We start from the raw sequence: 18,669 nt of genomic DNA on the forward strand, positions 1-18,669 counted from the left end.
GTGTATACATTCCACACAGCTTTTGCACAGCAGATCGTACTTTACACATATGTTGTAGTTGGGTTGGATGGCAGCATTTGTTCTGACAATCTGTCAAAATCTACGGTCCTCTTGACAACAGGAGAACCCCACTGAGCAAGCAACGTCTATGGACGTCCAAGAAAAGTTGATATCACGTCGGTCCGTCCAGGCTATGATCTGGACGTCTATTTGACAGCCAGAATTAGTTGATAAATTACATTGAGACAATAGTCCAGGCCGACCCGGTTTTGAACGTCAATAGACAACCAAAATTAGTTGCAAGTAGACGTTCTGCCTGGCCATTATTTAGACGTCTATTTGACAGCTAGAATTAGTTGATGAACTTGTCCTGCATGTGACAAACCGACAATGATTATGAGAATGGTAAACAACAAAGGTGTTTTGCCTGCAAGATGGCTGGACTCAGTATTCTAAAACTGAATAACAAAATGTAGCCTACACTGTAACATTTTTTGTAAATGTAGCCTACTAGTATTTTACTGTAAGACAGGCATTAAAGCAACACCAAAGCACTTTTCCTGTCGCACGCACGCTATTTGTTTATCCAGCACTGGCTTTGGAAATAACGTGGTCTAAAGACAAGGTGGAGTAGGTTGTATGATTTTGTGAAAGTATGATGTATTGCGACATCAGAAGCAAGTCAAATTTGTAGTTTCTTATGTCTCATTCCATCGAACTACAGATCCGCTACCCGATCTGGCAAACTTGAATAGTGCGGTCATAGCCGATAGAGGGTCGCGAAGAGAATGCAGAAGTGCCATTCACCCTGTTACGAGTTGATGAACCACTGAAACGATTTTGGAAACAATATTTTAAGGTACAAAAAACTCTTTGGTGTTGCTTTAATATACTGTACTGTGTTTGCAGTACCTTACTGCTAGCAAAGGATTAATAACGGTGACTTTTTTTTACAGTAGGCCTAACTACTAGTAAAAATGCCTGGGGAAACTTTGACCAATGAAAATGAGTTTTCCTTCTAGTACCTTTCTCTTCCTCTTAAACAGTTAATACCATTGACATGGAAATAGTCGAAAAGACCAAACTTTTAAAACTGGTGCTACTGCTACATACCATCTAGTCATAATCGTGGTTACCATGGCTGAAACGTCCCCATGGGGTAACATGTTAATTTCGATTGTATGTAATCTAATGGAGATGCACTGGCGTGAGTAGCCTACAGAAAACACCTTTAAAAAGATTAAATCGTTTAGCAAACATAAACGGCAATAAACAGTTTGGACAGAGTTATCTGTGTGTCAACGAGGTTAAGGGTAACATTAAGTTTCCTAATTTTGTTAATTCCAGTTAAACTGGCAGAACTGTCTTGAGTGTAGGCCTACTCATTTTAGAACTGTTTTCAATGGCCGGACTGTGTAGCTCAGTTTAGCAAGCTAAGCCTTATGCCATAACACATACTAAAATGTTGTATCTTAATTAATTCTCACATGAATGTACATTGCCTACAATGTCTGTGGGAATAGTTTTAACACTGACGATATAAAGTTAGCCAGTTAGCAATGTAATGAAGCTACCATCAAATATTAGCTTCCAGAGAAGTGATGATATCACATGGGGAAAGGGGAAAGGGTGAGTAGCGTACCGTAAAACTTCAAATAATCGCCGAGTCCCTAAGAGACGCCTGTCTCTTTTAAACGCCTGGCGTGGCTACAGGCTTGGGTTAAAGGCCGGTCTCCAGTAGAGGCCTGGTGTGTTTTTTAGTTTCGGGTTGTATTTAATGTTCTAAAACCCGTCAGATCGTCTGTTTAAAGATTCGCAATGACACGAAACCGTTAAAGAAAGGAGGTTACAGCAGTGTGAATTAGATGTTGCACGTCGTTACAAGCCGTCGCAAAGCATTCACATGTCTGGTCACAGTTGCAAGGTTTTAGAATGTTGCATCAAGTAGCTGCTCATCTCGTTGCGAATCTTGGGTGTGATTTGGGCTTAAGTATGGCGCAGACTGCGCACGTTATGATTAGATGGTATTAAAAGACTGCGGTGGGGAAAAGCTAGAGTTCCAAATTGTATAACTTTTTTTCCAATATGAACTATGCCTATATGTCCGACTTCGTCATCGTTCAATTCATCCCTTGTGTTAATTTGCGGATAGGCCGATGGTAAGCTTGTTTTTATGCTGGCAACAAAACCAGAACGGTTCGCGAACGTTATTCTTTATTCTAAATGCCATGGCGATAAAGAGAAAGAAGTCAGAAAAGGAATTTACCTTAGACTAGGCTATATCAGAGGCCGTCTACGGACATTCTCTGGCTATATAACCTACTGAAATAGGTTAATGATGTAAAGTCAAGTGCGCTTCTATGGGACTGGTGTGTGCGCGCACAGTTTTTATTGATGAGTCGGAGTGGCAAGTGCTGCGCATAGTTGCAGCAGAATGTGACTGCCCAGGGCATTATAAAACTTCTCACTCTTAGACCTACTCATACACGGCGATGAAATGGCGTATTTAGCTGTGTAAATTCGAATCATATGCTGGGGGAGAAATCGTCGGACATCCATGATTATTTTGTTATTCAGCACCCCTTGTCAAAAATATGTTCCCGTGCGCCTGGAAGTAGGCTATGATTTGAATGTAGACTGTCAAATTTGGCAAATGCAAAACGGGAGAAACAGTATGGTTCATGCTCTCTCATGCTGTTTCATTCATGCCGAAAAGGAGGGAGAATGAAACATTAAGCACGTTCCACTTTTGCATAAATAATTCCTGAATGGTTTTGGTCAGGGCTGATAATGCAACTGTATTTGACAAAGGACCGATATAGGCTATTTGCTAGTGACAAAATATGAGCTTTCAGTGTGATACGATCTCTTTGTAGATTACGTTTAATTAAGTGTTTCATCTGTTCTGGCTATCCCTGCTATTTGGGTCTTACTGTATATCACTCAATGAACAACATCTCAACACTAAATGAATGATGATCGTAATTGTCATCAGATATATAGGTAGACATTCAGTGTGTTTGAAATAATTAATTCGATAATATTTTCCATCTTTACAGAGGAAAAGTTTTGTGTAAAGGGAATTAAAGGCCTGTCTCATATAGACGCCTGTCTCTAATCTAGCCGGTGCAGTTTGGCGATTTGGGAAAATAAAAGCCTGGGCTATTATTTGGAGTTTTACGGTATAAGTATTTGTATTATGATTTGTGATTCTGTTGTGTGGTTCAGTTTTGATAAACAAAATTAGCACTACTTCTCATGTCTTAAATCGTTTCCCATGTAGTATGTTGCAGTCAGATACTGTCCACCTGTTCAAGTTTGTATAATAGCTTCTTTACCCTGGTCAATGCATTTCATAGTGAAGTGTACTACTTTTATAAGCTGTTCTCACTAGTTAGTCCACATCTTTTCTTGATCTTAAATCTTAAAAATCGAAACTGGGTTAAGTTTGACCTTATTCAGGACGTCTTCTGGATGTCTAATAATTGTGTCTTGAAAACGTATTATAATGACTAAAGAACAAACAAAAAAACAACTATACAACTTCCAGAAAAGATGTATTGATAACGTTCATTCTGGCTTCTCTATGGACATCTGGACGTGCAATAATTACGTCTTAAAAACATCTTTTAATGACGTGTATATGACATCCAAAATAAGACATCTATACAACATCCAGAAAATGTGTATTCACAACTTTCATTCTGGCTACTCTGAGGACATCTTCTGGATGTTCAATAATTAAGTCTTTGAGACGTCTTGAAATGGCGTATATGTAACACCCAAATGAGACATTTATTCAATGTCCTGGAAAGACGTCTTAAAAAGTTTCATTCTGGCTACTCTGAGGACGTCTTCTGGATGTTCAATAATTCAGTCTTTGAGATGTCTTTTAACGACGTCTATGTAACACCCAAAATGAGACATCTATTCAACGTCCAGGAAAGATTTATTAACACTTTCATTCTGGCTACCCTGAGGATGTCTTCTGGATGTTCAATAATTCAGTCTTTGAGATGTCTTTAAATGACGTCTACTGTATGTAACAACCAAAATGAGACATCTATTCAACATCCAGGAAAGACGTCTTAAAACCTTTCATTCTGGCTACTTTGAGGATGTCTTCTGGATGTTCAATAATCCAGTCTTTGAGACGTCTTTTCATGACGTCTATGTAACACCCAAAATGACACATCTATTCAACGTCCAGGAAAGACGTATTAAAAACTTTCATTCTGGCTACTCTGAAGACGTCTTCTGGAGTACAGCGACCATGTCTTTTTGACGTATTTGGACCACTTTTTGCTCAGTGGGACAGGTCGTACACTGGATAGGACTTGTACAGCATGAGAGGGGGCAGGGGGTCACAGACACACACACACACATTGCTGGCTGCTCTGTTATTGTATACAGAAGTGTCTACACTAGTCTAACAGTCAAAGAAGTGGAAACATTTGTCTAACCACTACACAGAGTCTCCACTCTAGCAAAATGCACACACACACACACATTTCTGGTCAGGCTATTAGTGGTCTGGCTAGTTAGTTTTAGTGTTAGTTAGTGTCACATGTTCCATGTGTTTTACATGTATGGCCTGCCTGTGGTCATTTCACTTGGAATTTGCTCTCAGGTTATGGGGACTTCAACAAGGCTAACCATACGTCTGTTCTACCTCACTTCAATCTGCATGTCACATGTGCAACAAGGGAGAAGAGTACACTGGGTCATTTGTATACAAATATCATTGCCAGCTCTGACTATTTAACCATCATGCTGAGGCCTGCATTTAAGTGAAACAAAGTGAAACAAAACACCAGGAGGCTATTCCATCTATACAGGGCATCTTTAAGGAAGGAGCAACATCTGGGGACTGTGTAGACCTAGAAGAATATACAGAGGCTGTGTTGGGATTTATAAGTAAATGTATTGGTGATGTAACTGTTATAAAACTGTCAAGCTGTGTCCCACTGATAAGCTGTGTTTGTGATGGGCTGTGCCTAGGTTGATGGTTGGTTGGCCAGGGTTTTTATGGCTATCGTTCAGTCCACATCAACGGGACGGACCAACCTAGCCAACCTTGACCATGCCTGGGCTGGGCTAAGAGTATTTTGGGTATTGGATATTTCAATGTGGTAATATGGTGGCAGCATGGAGGGGAGTGTCTCCAGGACACTGGTTTCACTGTTAAGCCTTCATGAGGTGTCGTGGGCCTAACTTAACGAAACATCGGTGAATGAGGGTGCCCACTTGATAACCTCAATGACATGCCGCATACTATATACTGCTGTTGGATGGGCCATTTGTATTGTGTTTGTGACCATTTGTTGGCGGATTTGAGGGTAGTGTGCTTTTTAAAGTTAAACTTGAGCAGGGGCTTCTGAATGTGTTTTTACCTTGGATTTTAACATCTAATCCTGTGTATTAATGTAATCCTTGGCTAACTGGGGAGTGCCATTCCTTGCTGAGGTTTTGTGGTGTTGCATTTAGATCTGGCGACACTGAAGCATACAATACAGCAAGGAACAACTTAAAAAAGAGGCATTAGAGAGGCTAAGAGACCATATGGGGAAAAACCTGTCCAGTCATTTTTCCGACACCAAAGATGCAAGATGCTTATGGCAGGCATTCCACGTAGCTACAGGTTACAAGCCTACTGTACAGGCAATGGACAGCAACCCCTCCCTACCAGATAACCGCAACACCTTTTTCCCCTGGTTCGAGGTTACAGATAACAGAGCAATACAAAGGCAGGCACTCCGACCTGCCAACCAGGCACAGTGTGAAGAGGGTGTTCTCCAACATCAGCCCCCGGAAGGCCGCAGGTCCAGATCACGTCCCAGGCTGTGTGCTGAGGAACTGTGTAGAACAGCTGAAGGACATCTTGCAGACATATTCAATACCTCCATCAGTCAAGCCAGAGTGTCCACCTGTGCGCCACCAGTACCTGTACCCAAGACACCAAATCCAGCCTCCATGAATGACTACTACCCTGTAGCCTTGACCCCCATAGCCAACACATCAAGTCATGCCTTCCGGTCAATCTGTACCAATTACAGTTTGTTTATAGAGCGGACTGGTTTACAGAAGATACCATCTTCACCCTGCTCCAACTCACTCTGACTTACGCCAGGATCCTGCTACAGTAATCGACTTCAGCTCAGCTTCAGCTTTCAACACAATATTGGCACAACAGCTCATTGAAAAGTTGTTGTTACTGGGTGTGGATCCTTGCATGTGCAGATGGATTATGGACTTTCTGATGGAGAGATGGCAGACAGTCAGATTAGGTAGTATAACATCTAAAACAACCACAGTGAGCACAGGATCACCACAAGAGTGTGTACTGAGCCTGTTACTGTTTATGCTGCTGACACATGACTTTGCTGCTAGTTTCAACACAAACCACAACATAAAGTTTGCAGACACCACTGTTGTTGGCCTCATCACCAAAAATGATGAGTCAGCCTAAAGAGGTGGAGCAGCTAACAGCTTGGTGCACAACACACAATCTTGCCCTGAACACCAACAAGACCAAGGAGATTGTAATTGACTTTAGGAGGACTGGTCACCTGCACCATCTCCCACTGACTATCAGCGGCTCTGAGGTGGAGACGGTTCACAGCACCAGTGCAGGGTGTCCATCTGACAGACAAACTGACCTCCAGTGACAACACCACAGCTGTCAGCAAGAGGGCACAACAGCACCTTCACTCCCTACATAGGCTGAAGAAGATTGACTTTCCCATTCCAGCCATGACTGTATTCTACAGAAGCACTATTCTCACTTGCTGCATTTCTTCATGGTTTGGCAGAGGAGAGACACAAACTGAACAGGATAGTGAGAACTGCTTAAAAAGAAAATCAATGGTGCTTTGCTGCCACGTCTGCAGAAGGACTTTCACACTGAGCGATTTGTGCGCAGAGCAAATGGCATGAAGGACTCTACACATCCCTATCATGGCTTGATCACACTTTTGCACTTATGCAAAAAAGATACAGAAGCATCAAGTCAAACTACTTCACTGTTAAACAGCTTCTTTGGTGTCTGCAAACTTTATGTTGTGGTTTGACAACAAATTTCCCCCTGGGAACAATAATGTATGAATCTGAATCTGAAGCAATCAGACTGCTAAAACAGAGAAGGGACTTTTAAAATATCCTATCAGTTTTATTTGCAAACGTAGATGGCCAGATATTCGTTTAGGAAAATACCCTGCTTCATGTAAACGTAGTCTTAGTATTTTGTGCTGCTCTGACAGTCCACTTTTATGTGCTGTGATTCCATCTCCCCTCTTAAAGTAGCCTACATCATCCAAATACGATAGATCTCCGTTGCTCGAGTTTATCATTAGCACTGGACAATATTGGAAAATATAGGAAATACGACGTGTCAGTTTGACCCTTTATTTATTTACGGTTTCTGCTATTTAGATCAACAGCTCATGGATTCAGCTTGGGTGCTGCTTGGGTTATCCTGCAGTCAGAAATGCAAAAAACCTTGTATTTTCCATTATCTTCCCAGATTGAGACCTGTTACTTGGGTTCTTATGCAGCAGTGTCTAAAAGCCCTACTGGTTGAGATTTATATGCTCATTTGGCATTGCAGGAGTGGTGGTAAATGTATCGGTGGCACTCGGTGCAACAGTGTCCGAGTGTGGAAAATCCCTCTTCATCGCACAGCTTGCACACACAATCATAGCTGTAATAATAGGGTTTTTTTTATGTCAGGGAGAGAACTCGGTTGGGGGTGCAGGGCACACTGGCTTGTTTGGCCTAAGGCCCGCCCTTGATGCCGACGCTAGGCACCTTGCTTTTTGTGTGCCTGCTGCACCTTATGTTTTTGAGGAGACGCAAAAAACAAAGCAGAAAAGTGCCTGATGTCATTAGCGTTTTTATGAAAACGTAGTGCACCTCATATTTTACAAGTGCCCTAATTAGTGTAGCTGTGCAGCCAGATGATATAATCAAGGATAACACACAGGCCTCTGAAAAGCTGAATTTTATTAGGTTGAGGCAGCAAGTGAGAATTTTTTGTAGGCTAGGCTACTCTGAATAGCGAAAAAAAAAAAAACAATTAATTTTTTATTGGCTGTGGAAAAAAAGAGCCGGTCTGGGCCCAATGGGACCCGGAAACCGAATTATCAGCACATTATTGCATCACGACCGGATAAGCTATCTGATTAGGTCATACCTCTTTAGTGTAGGAATTGTAAGTTAGTGTCAGTCGCTGTGCGAAGCCTGCTTAAACAAATTGAGCAGAAAGCTCAAGGCACAGAAAACGAGTTTTGTCTTTAAAAATGGAGTGGGAATACATGTTCATGCTCTTACAGCACTACATATGTGCTATGCCCCATCAAAATATGGATTTACCTCAAAGTTTACCACAAGTTACCTCAAAGAAGCAATGTATATTTTTTTCAAATGTCCACCACACAGGGTTTTTTGTTTGTTTGTTTGTTTGTTTGCTTAGCTCAGCATACAGTTAACTAGCATGATAGTGGGTATCCCATTTACATTTAGTAAACCCTATGGGTTTAAAGCACACTTAGCTAACCGTAAGTGCTGTTTTTTTCCAGGCAGTAACTTAGCTTAGGCAGACATTGGAAAGATGTTTTCAGTTTTCAGATCTTATGGCCATTCCCTGTTTTTCATGTTTTTCAAGAATCAGAATGACGAGTCTAGAGTTTTAATTAGCCATTGCTTGTCTCACTTACCAAGTATCCATAGATATTACAGTGCATACGGAAAGTATTCACAGCGCTTCACTTTTTCCACATTTTGTCATGTTTCAGACTCATCTTAAAATGGATTCAATTATTTATTTTTTTCTCATCAATCTACACAAGATACACTGTGTGTAGTTAATGTTATACCGTGGAAATGCATGGATTCCAGTTGCTGCTACTGGTGCTTTTTCAAAGTTCTCAATGTCTCGTTTTAAATGTCAGGGCCCTCGGAAGTCTACCAATGAAGTGTGGAGCTACTTTGAGCCTCATAAATGGTGTAAAACAGTGATTTATTTGCATGGCTAGTCCGATGCCCGAGGCACCCCCAATGGAAAACCTGTTGGCAGCATCGGCTAACTAGCGCCAGATTTCTGAGTGCAGGGGACAAGCCGAGATGAGCTATGAGACAAAAGTTCACACTCGGTATCATGTTTCAACATACTTTAGGTCAATATCACACCGAAATTCTGGTTTTAGGCACTCTGCAAGTGTGTTATGCCTAACAACGCTAGCCTAGAAATCTAGACGCGCCCCTAGCAAATTACATTTGCTGCCAGGGTTTAGTCTAGCAACTCTCCGTTGGCTTGTGAGCTCCAGAAATCGAAACTCATTCAGGCCAATGAAATCGTGTATAGAGTCGGACTTAACATAATGATTGATGGCAGAGTTGCAACGGTTTGGCTTGAATTCCCTGCTACTTGAAAACAAATAAGATGGATGTTGCTGTTGGCGAACAGTGTGACACGAGTTAAGCTTTTATTAAGTTGGCAAACGTTTGAACTAGCCAACTAGCTCCGCTGGTGGGAAACGCATGGGACTCATAGCACTGCCGCTGTCCTATTGCGTGCAGAGGGAATTTGAAAGACAACTGATTATCCCACCCCTCGGACTGAGCACTGCGAACGGTGAGTGTCCAGACCCTACATTTTAATGTGGGTCTGGCTCGTCAGGCTATAACAACGCCCCATAGCTGTTGTAAAATCAGTGTAACCTATGGACTCTCAGGGCTTATTGCTTAAAGAGGCCTTATGCAACAATTTTAGCAAAAATGACCTTAATTATGCAGGTTGAGAGTCGTTGTGATGGTTCTACAACACTTTTTGGGTCGTTTGGTGGGTGCTTCGTCTCCCCCTAGTGCTTCTCCGCGGAAAAAAACGAATATGCTAATTGATGGCTAATTCCATTGCCTACAACCTGTTGAAATGACCCTCTTGTCATATAGTGCTATCAGTATGCAGGTGAGCTGTTTGTTGTGGCAGGTTTGGGTGAGTCATTATGTAACAGAGTAAATAAACGTGACAGGTGTTATAATGCTATCAATGAGATAAATGCTACCCAAATGTATCAGAAAATGCCATTGCCTACAACCTGTTGAAATGACCCTCTTTTAATATAGTGCTATCAGGTAAGAGTTTATTGTCATGAGTCATGTGTTTTCAGGTCAGAGTTCATTGCTCTGGATGAGCCACGTGAGCATGTTTACATAAGGCTCTTTTGTGTGTTTGTGAATGAGACTGTTATGTGTAACTGTGAAAAGCATTCATCAATAAATAAAAACTTGTTTTGACTACAAGGACAAATGCACCGGAAAAACAAAACATACCAGTATGCTGCTACCAATATGTTATAGGTCACAATTCATAACAGTATAAATGTAAGATTTATACTCACAAGTTACATATGTCATGATACATTTTAGTCATGTAAACTCAAGAGATGCTTAACAATTATTTCTGTGGAAATATTGGAAACGTTACTAGCACTGCCACCCATTCTCCTTACCCCTTGGAACTGTGACCAGGGATTGTAGTTGAAATCTTCCCTAATGGTACAACACTTCCAAGACCCTGATAGCAGACAGAGAGTTGGCCTGACATTTCCCTTTATAGTCTATGACATTTCCAGTATGTTTAGAGAGATCTCCACCAGGTGGGTCTAGGCATCATATACCACACAATGGGGTAGGTTCTGTGGGATACACTGGACTGGTATTTCACTTTATATTCATGCTTAATCAGCTTATCAGTCAGGCCAGTTCAATAAAGAGGCATTACGCATAAAGGAAAATGTATCTGTTCATCCTTACTAACTAGGAACGAAATTATATTTCCTATTGCCTGGATGTTAAAGGCCCCCTATGCAACCCTATTTTCAACCTTATAAAACAGTTTAGAAATCATTGTGATGGTTAAATGACCTGTTGTGGTAAGAATGACTGCTTTCCCTGCTCCCCCTACCGTCTCCTAGCGGAAAACCAGCCTTGCAAGATCAGCCCTAGCGTCCTGGCAGTGTCTGAATCAAGAAGTCCCTTGAGAAGCAAGAACGAGCAAGAAACACAAAATGCTTAAAATTCTCTGGACATATACTGTACACGCCCCCCTCAAGCACCGGTTAGCCAAGCCGGCTAGCTATAAGATGGCTTTCTTTTTAAGATGTTCATCATGGTAGAACCAGTGAAAAGACCAGTGAAAAGTTCTTTCTAGGTTAGTGTACTAAAGGAGATCCACTGTATGTTGTGTGAATTAGAAAGTCCTTTTATTATTTACATACGGTAGTAGAGTACCAGTGGAACTCTAATTAAGTGTGCTTGCTGAGTGTGTGCTTGCTAAGTGTGCTTGCTGAGTGCAGCACACTTATTGTTAGGGGTCCGAGCAGCGTAGCTGCAGGACCCCTATTGTTTCTGTACCGTTCATTTTTGGCCAAAATTCTGTAAAAGTCATAGTGCAGCCTAAACCGTAACTCCAAAACTCTTCAAATTTTCAGGTATGGTTACCAGTACCCCCCTCTGCCCATAACCCAAAATTTGGGGTACTGCACCCAAAGGTGGCGCTGTTGGAAAAAAAAGTTAATTATGCTAATTTCTCCTTACCAGATTGACCTAGACTCAAAATTATTTCATAATATTAATCTCTAAACTCAGATGCATCTTTTTGGCCCTGGTCTTATGGTCTAAAAATGTTTATTTTTGACACAATTTCATGGAAAAGCCAAACATTATAAAAAGTTTCACACTCTTCAAAAATAATCAAATCTTCACCAAAATTCTCACAGACAATGTTTAGACCAAGCCTCACAAAAGTTATCGATCAGAATTTTGATATTTTGTTCCATTTCAGAGATATAGGCCAATAAAGTTAGACCACTTAGGCCATTTTTCCTAGATCACCTATATTCATATAAACCGTAAGTCCTAGAAACTTCACATTTTCAAGTATTGTTACCAGTACCCCCCACTACCCATAACCCAAAATTTGGGGTACTGCACCCAAAGGTGGCGCTCTTGTCAAAAATGCTTATTTCTCCTTACCAGATTGACCTAGACTCAAAATTCTTTCATCATATTAATCTCTACATTCAGATGCATCTTTTTCACCCTGGTCTTATGCTCTAAAAATGTTTACTTTTGCCACAATTTCAGAGAAAAGCCAAACATCATAAAAAGTTTCACATACTTCAAAAATTATCAAATCTTCACCAAAATTCTCACAGACAATGTTTAGACAAAGCCTCACAAAAGTTATCAAAATAATTTGGATATGTTTTTCCATTTCAGAGATATAGACCAATAAAGTTCGACCACTCAGCCCATTTCTCCTATATAACCCATATTCCTATATGAGTAATTTTTTTCCCTTGGTGAACAACCATACAACCATCATTATGTGGATACCATTAACAGTGCACATTTTCAGATCTGTACTCTTTTTTATAAAGCCCTTAATTCTATTGTCAAATGTATGCTAGTAATTTTCTTGATGTTGTGTGTTTGCCAACACACATTTTCACCATGTGAATGTGACTGCCAAATATGTAGGATTGTCAGTGGCTCAGTGGGATAATGCCTAGTGCTGATGTTTGTTAGGTTGAGAGTTCGAATCCCTGGTAGTGCTTTAGGCTCTAGCTCGAATACTATTGGTTATTGAAGATTCACACCATTGAACAGCACCTGAATGACATCAGGCAATCAACATACACAGTCATTAGTTGCCAAGAATCAGAACGCCGAGACCCTCTGACATTTAGGGGAACTTCTTTGTTCACTATTTTTCCTTCATCATTAAGTCTATCATATTTATATTTCATCCATTAGTGTTCTTCTCTACAAATGTCTAATTGCCCCAGAATTTCAAAAAGATTTCAGGTGTACTCTTTTAGGAAAGCCCTTCATTTTATTGTCAAATGTATGCTTGGAGTTTTTCTTGTGTGTTTACCAACACACATTTTCACCATGTGAATGTGACTGCCCAATGTGTATGATTGTTAGTGGCTCAGTGGGATAATGCCTTGTACTGGTGTTTCTTAGGTTGAGTGTTCGAATCCCCATTAGAACTTCAGGATCAAGCTGCACATGCTATTGGTTATTGAAGATTCACACCATTGAACAGCACCTGAATGACATCAGGCAATCAACATACACAGTCATTAGTTGCCAAGAATCAGAACGCTGAGACCCTCTGACATTTAGGGGAACTTCTTTGTTCATTATTTTTCCTTCATCATTAAGTCTATCATATTTATATTTCATCCATTAGTGTTCTTCTCTACAAATGTCTAATTGCCCCAGAATTTCAAAAAGATTTCAGGTGTACTCTTTCAGAAAAGCCCTTCATTTTATTGTCAAATGTATGCTTGGAGTTTTTCTTGTGTGTTTACCAACACACATTTTCACATGTGAATGTGACTGCCCAATGTGTATGATTGTTAGTGGCTCAGTGGGATAATGCCTTGTACTGGTGTTTCTTAGGTTGAGTGTTCGAATCCCCATTAGAACTTCAGGATCAAGCTGCACATGCTATTGGTTATTGAAGATTCACACCATTGAACAGCACCTGAATGACATCAGGCAATCAACATACACAGTCATTAGTTGCCAAGAATCAGAACGCTGAGACCCTCTGACATTTAGGGGAACTTCTTTGTTCATTATTTTTCCTTCATCATTAAGTCTATCATATTTATATTTCATCCATTAGTGTTCTTCTCTACAAATGTCTAATTGCCCCAGAATTTCAAAAAGATTTCAGGTGTACTCTTTCAGAAAAGCCCTTCATTTTATTGTCAAATGTATGCTTGGAGTTTTTCTTGTGTGTTTACCAACACACATTTTCACATGTGAATGTGACTGCCCAATGTGTATGATTGTTAGTGGCTCAGTGGGATAATGCCTTGTACTGGTGTTTCTTAGGTTGAGTGTTTGAATCCCCGTTAGAACTTTAGGATCAAGCTGCACATGCTATTGGTCATTTAAGATTCACACCATTGAACAGCACCTGAATGACATCAGCCAATCAACATTCACACTCATCACTTGCCAAGAATCACAATGCCGAGACACTCTATGACATTCAGGGGAACTTCTTTGTTTACTATTTTTCCTTCATCATAAAGTCTATCATATTTATATTTCATCCATTAGTATTCTTCTCTACAAATGTCTTATTGCCCCAGAATTTCAAAAAGTTTTCAGGTGTACTCTTTTAGGAAAGCCCTTCATTTTATTGTCAAATGTATGCTTAGAGTTTTTTTTATTGTGTGTTTACCAATACACATTTTCACCATGTGAATGCGACTGGCCAACATGTAGGATTTACAGTGGCTCAGTGGGATAATGCCTTGTACTGGTGATACTTAGGTTGAGAGTTCAAATCCCACTTGAAGCATTAGTGTTAGAATACTGTTGGGTTGTGGATGTTAGCATACTACAATAGAATGCTGTTGGGTTGTGGAGGTTAACACACTATAACATTACAGCTACTTGTCAATATGGACTTGTAGTGTAACTGTATAATTATTGGCTGTTTATCTTATTGACTCCGACACAGCTGTAGCCTATAATTATTTGTTATTCTTATAATATTTGTCATTTCTTATACATATTTAGTCGGCTCTTCCACTTGACAGAACAACTCTGTATCGGTTAAGGATGTCACGCATGAAACAATGCTGCAGAAACGCGAAAATACGACTTTGAGTTTAGTAGGCTATAATTTTCAGTTCCTGTTTATCTATTGCACGATGGGTAATAATTTAAAGGAATCGTGTTGCAGTCTTGTAAATAGTGACCCTGCAAGATCCCTAGTCATTGCAAAATCATAGTCTGTGACTTAAAACTCTACTACTTGTCTTTAGACGTGAGAGGGTCTGAGACTGTAGTCTTTCAAAAATCTTTTCCAAATCTTTGCAAATCTTTCCAAAGTCTGTCAGTGTAAGGAGGGCTTGTGGTGAAAGTGCTGTGGAGAAATTGCAGGATTGTTTGGCTCTGCCACCTAACCACACCCAGTTTACCTGCTGGGAAACCCTGTAGCTCCGGAACAGGGGCTCAGACCAGGATAAATTGTTTGCTCGCCCTCAGTTCACTCTTTTGTTCATCTCAACCCAGCACTCCAGTGTGTCCTGCTTTGTGTGCGTCTTTGAGTTAACGCAAGTCATCACTTTAATGACCCTCACTATGACTTTTGTGATGTTTATCAGTTTGTAGAGTAGCTCTACCATCATGTGTAAAGTTAAGGTCTTTGTTTGTTGGTTTGGTGTGTTGGAGTCCCATGTGAGAGATGATTAGGTGATGTTGGTTGACTTGGGATGTCAAGTATTGTTTAGTTGTACCTTATATAGCCATATGATTTCAGTTTATTGTTCAAATGTCAATTGGTTTGTTTGTGAGTTGGGATCTGTACTGATTTACCCCATTTCACTGATTACTCCATTTTCTGTTTGTTTCCTCTTTGATGCAGCACACATACAAGAAAAGAACAGATGAATTGAAACTCAAATAAAGTTCACTTGTGTTGCACTGAAACCTGCCATCTCCGTGTCATCACTTCATACCATTGAGCCTTCTGACCGAGGCTCTGCCTGCTCGCCACACACTCACTCTACCTCGACCCACATTGCCCCCTACAGTTCCTACAGCTGGGTTGTGGAGGTTAGCATACTAGAATAGAATACTGTTAAGAATACTGTTGGGTTGTGGAGGTTAGCACACTATAACGTTACAGCTACTTGTCAGGACTTGTCGTGCAAGGCAAGTATAACTGCATAATTATAGGCTGTTCATCTTATTGACTCCAACACAGAACCCACCCCCACCCCCCTTCACCTACCACCACAAATACAATTCCATTCTGTGGGAAACACTGCCTTCCATTAACAGACGCTTCATCTTATCCATGACAAATGCATAGTCCTGTAGAATAGAGTATTGTTAGAATACTATTGAGTTGTGGAGATTAGCGCACTAGAATACTACTGTTAGAATACTGTTGGGTTGTGGAGGTTAGCACACTAGAATAGGGTATTGTTAGAATACTATTAGGTTGTGGAGGTTAGCACACTATAACGTTACAGCACAGGGTAATCCTAATTTTATGCATCAAATTTATTCCAATCCAACTCAAAAGTTTTGAACAACACAAAGTGAAGGTTTTATCCAGATCAAAACCAAGAATAGATTATGTGATCTAATCCAATTTCAGGATCCTTGTTTCCCTTTGAACAAGCCATTTTCAAGATTTGATCCAATCCGATCCGGTAACTGAAATCCGATAACCGAAATCCAATCACGTTTCTTTTGAACAATTGGGCCCAAACAATCAAAGCATATGTAAAACTAAAAAGCTATGCTACCTCATGTTCGTTTTGCTCGGACCCCGTAAATCACCGCTTGCGGTTATATTTATTATTATTATTATTATTTTTCCCGTCTCCCTAATTTTTTGTCAGCTCTAGCGCCTAGGCCCTTTGAGACAGAGACACCGTTCCAACTTTAAAACGTCCGGTCAGTACCGGTGTAAGTTGGTCGCGAAGATGACGTCAGGTGGGCCGTTCGTCCGCCATATTGTATTGAACAGAAAGCGAAACTAAATTTTCACAGGTCACAAATTTGATCCGAACGCCACGAAACTTGACGTACATTATCCTTGGACCAAGCCTCACAAAAGTTACCGGAAGGATTTTTGATTTTCGAAAGCGTTTGCCCGTCACAGCCAAACAAAATCGGCGGCGAAGCTCCGAAACAGGAAGTCGTCCATATCTCAGGAACACTGTCACATATCGATACCAAATTGTGTATATGAACTGGGGACTCCAGTGTGAGGGTGCATAAGCTAAAAAAAAAAAAAAATATTCTAAAATTTTCCATCATTTGGCAAACCACTCATCCATTTTTGGTAACTATCACCTTCCACATTTGCAGTTGTACTGCTATCACAATGCCTTCCAAGTATGCACAATCTCTCTGAGGAGCCACAATGTCTCTAGGCAGCCTTGCCCAATCATGAAATCCTTGCTCTGCCATGGGATAGTATGTAATAGTAATAACAAGGAGAACAGTAGCTATATATAGCTTACATAATAGATTTGTTTTCACATAGACGGTATTCAAATAAAAATGTTCCTTATTGTTAAATGTCATGATGGGAGAGTATTATTAAAAATGTTACAAGTATGCAAATTCATATATTTACGGGAAATGAGGTTTTACTGGGTTGTTTTGTTGTAAAGACATGCAAGGCATTCTGGGCCATGTAATAGACAAACAGTGGTCGGCAGCGTTAACTTGATTTCCTGTATTAATATGAATAGGTGTTTCTGTAAACCTAGGGACAATAAACAGCTATCTCTGTTACAAAAACGAGCTGGTAATCGCTCATTGAAGAGGGAACTATGATAAAAAGATTGTTTTCCTAAAAGCATGGAGTTGACGAAAGAATAAACAAGCAATGTCACGTTAATGTTAAATAGCCTACCTATCTGAACGCTAGGTGGCAACGTTGTATTACATTTCACTAGTGTAGCCTACTTGAAATACGGTGTGAGATTCACAAGTAAGGAAGGTGCAAATATTATGTAATTTATCATGGGAAATTATTGGAAATGTTATTTCTTGTTTATTCTTGCAAACCACACACATCCATTCGGAATCACACGTACACATTTAATACTGAAAGACTATCATTTCGTTTATTTGATGTCGCCTAGCAACACAGCCTTCAGAGCAAAGATTCTAGAACAGGGCTTCAGAGAGACACGTTTTGAGTTTGTGGCCAAGAACCTAAAATATCGGTTTCCATGTGCTGGATGGTGTGCGTCCTTTATGAAAGTAAGTGTTTTATACAGTTAACGTTACAGACATAATGAGTCATGTTGTAGTGGTCAACATAGATGTGCCCCTTCTGTTATTAGAATGCTAAGCGGAGAAGCATGCTAAGCAGAGATTTAGTATCATTCATTTCTTGTGTGGCTAGCTATAGGGAGGAGATGTATGTTGCTAATTGGGATTTATGTTGTTTAGCGTAATGCCATGGTCATTTGATATGAGATGCTTGCACTCGTAACTTCGTCACGTGTAACTTTAGGCTATTTTTTTTACTAACAGTAATTCACAAAGCACTTTAGCCCTAAAAGTACAGTAGCACCTACGTCTGTGACAGCTTAAGGGAACTTGCATTGTAGGCATAACTAAGGGATGCAATAACACCACCAACAACCAAAACTAGCCTACTCATTGTCAACATGTACATGAAATGTAAAGTTTCATGTGAATCAAATTAAAATGTTTTCTTTGCAAACGTAGGCATAGGCGTATGGTGACAGATTCATTTAATAATGCTGCTGTGTGAATCACGGTAAGCGTGCAGGAAGTGGCCACTTCTTATGGGACCCACTGTATGGAAGTGGGCTAAGTAAAATAGAGATGTTTTAAATAAGATAAGGTTAATCAGAATTCTACGATATGCCCGCTTGACAACGGCAGAGATAGAACTGGTGACTATACCACAATAAAAGTATTTTAGAATTAAGGTTTTGCACCTACGTCATAATGTCATGTGACCGTTTGTTTACAACTAGAGTGGTAGGCAAGAATGGTAGGCAAGGCACTGCAGAGAGTGGTAAGCCTACAACAGTCGGGTTGCATAGGCTACACATAGTTACAAATAGCTTCAAA

The sequence above is a fragment of the Alosa sapidissima genome, chromosome 8 (assembly GCF_018492685.1).
Source record: "Alosa sapidissima isolate fAloSap1 chromosome 8, fAloSap1.pri, whole genome shotgun sequence".
Classification (NCBI taxonomy): Eukaryota; Metazoa; Chordata; class Actinopteri; order Clupeiformes; family Clupeidae; genus Alosa; species Alosa sapidissima.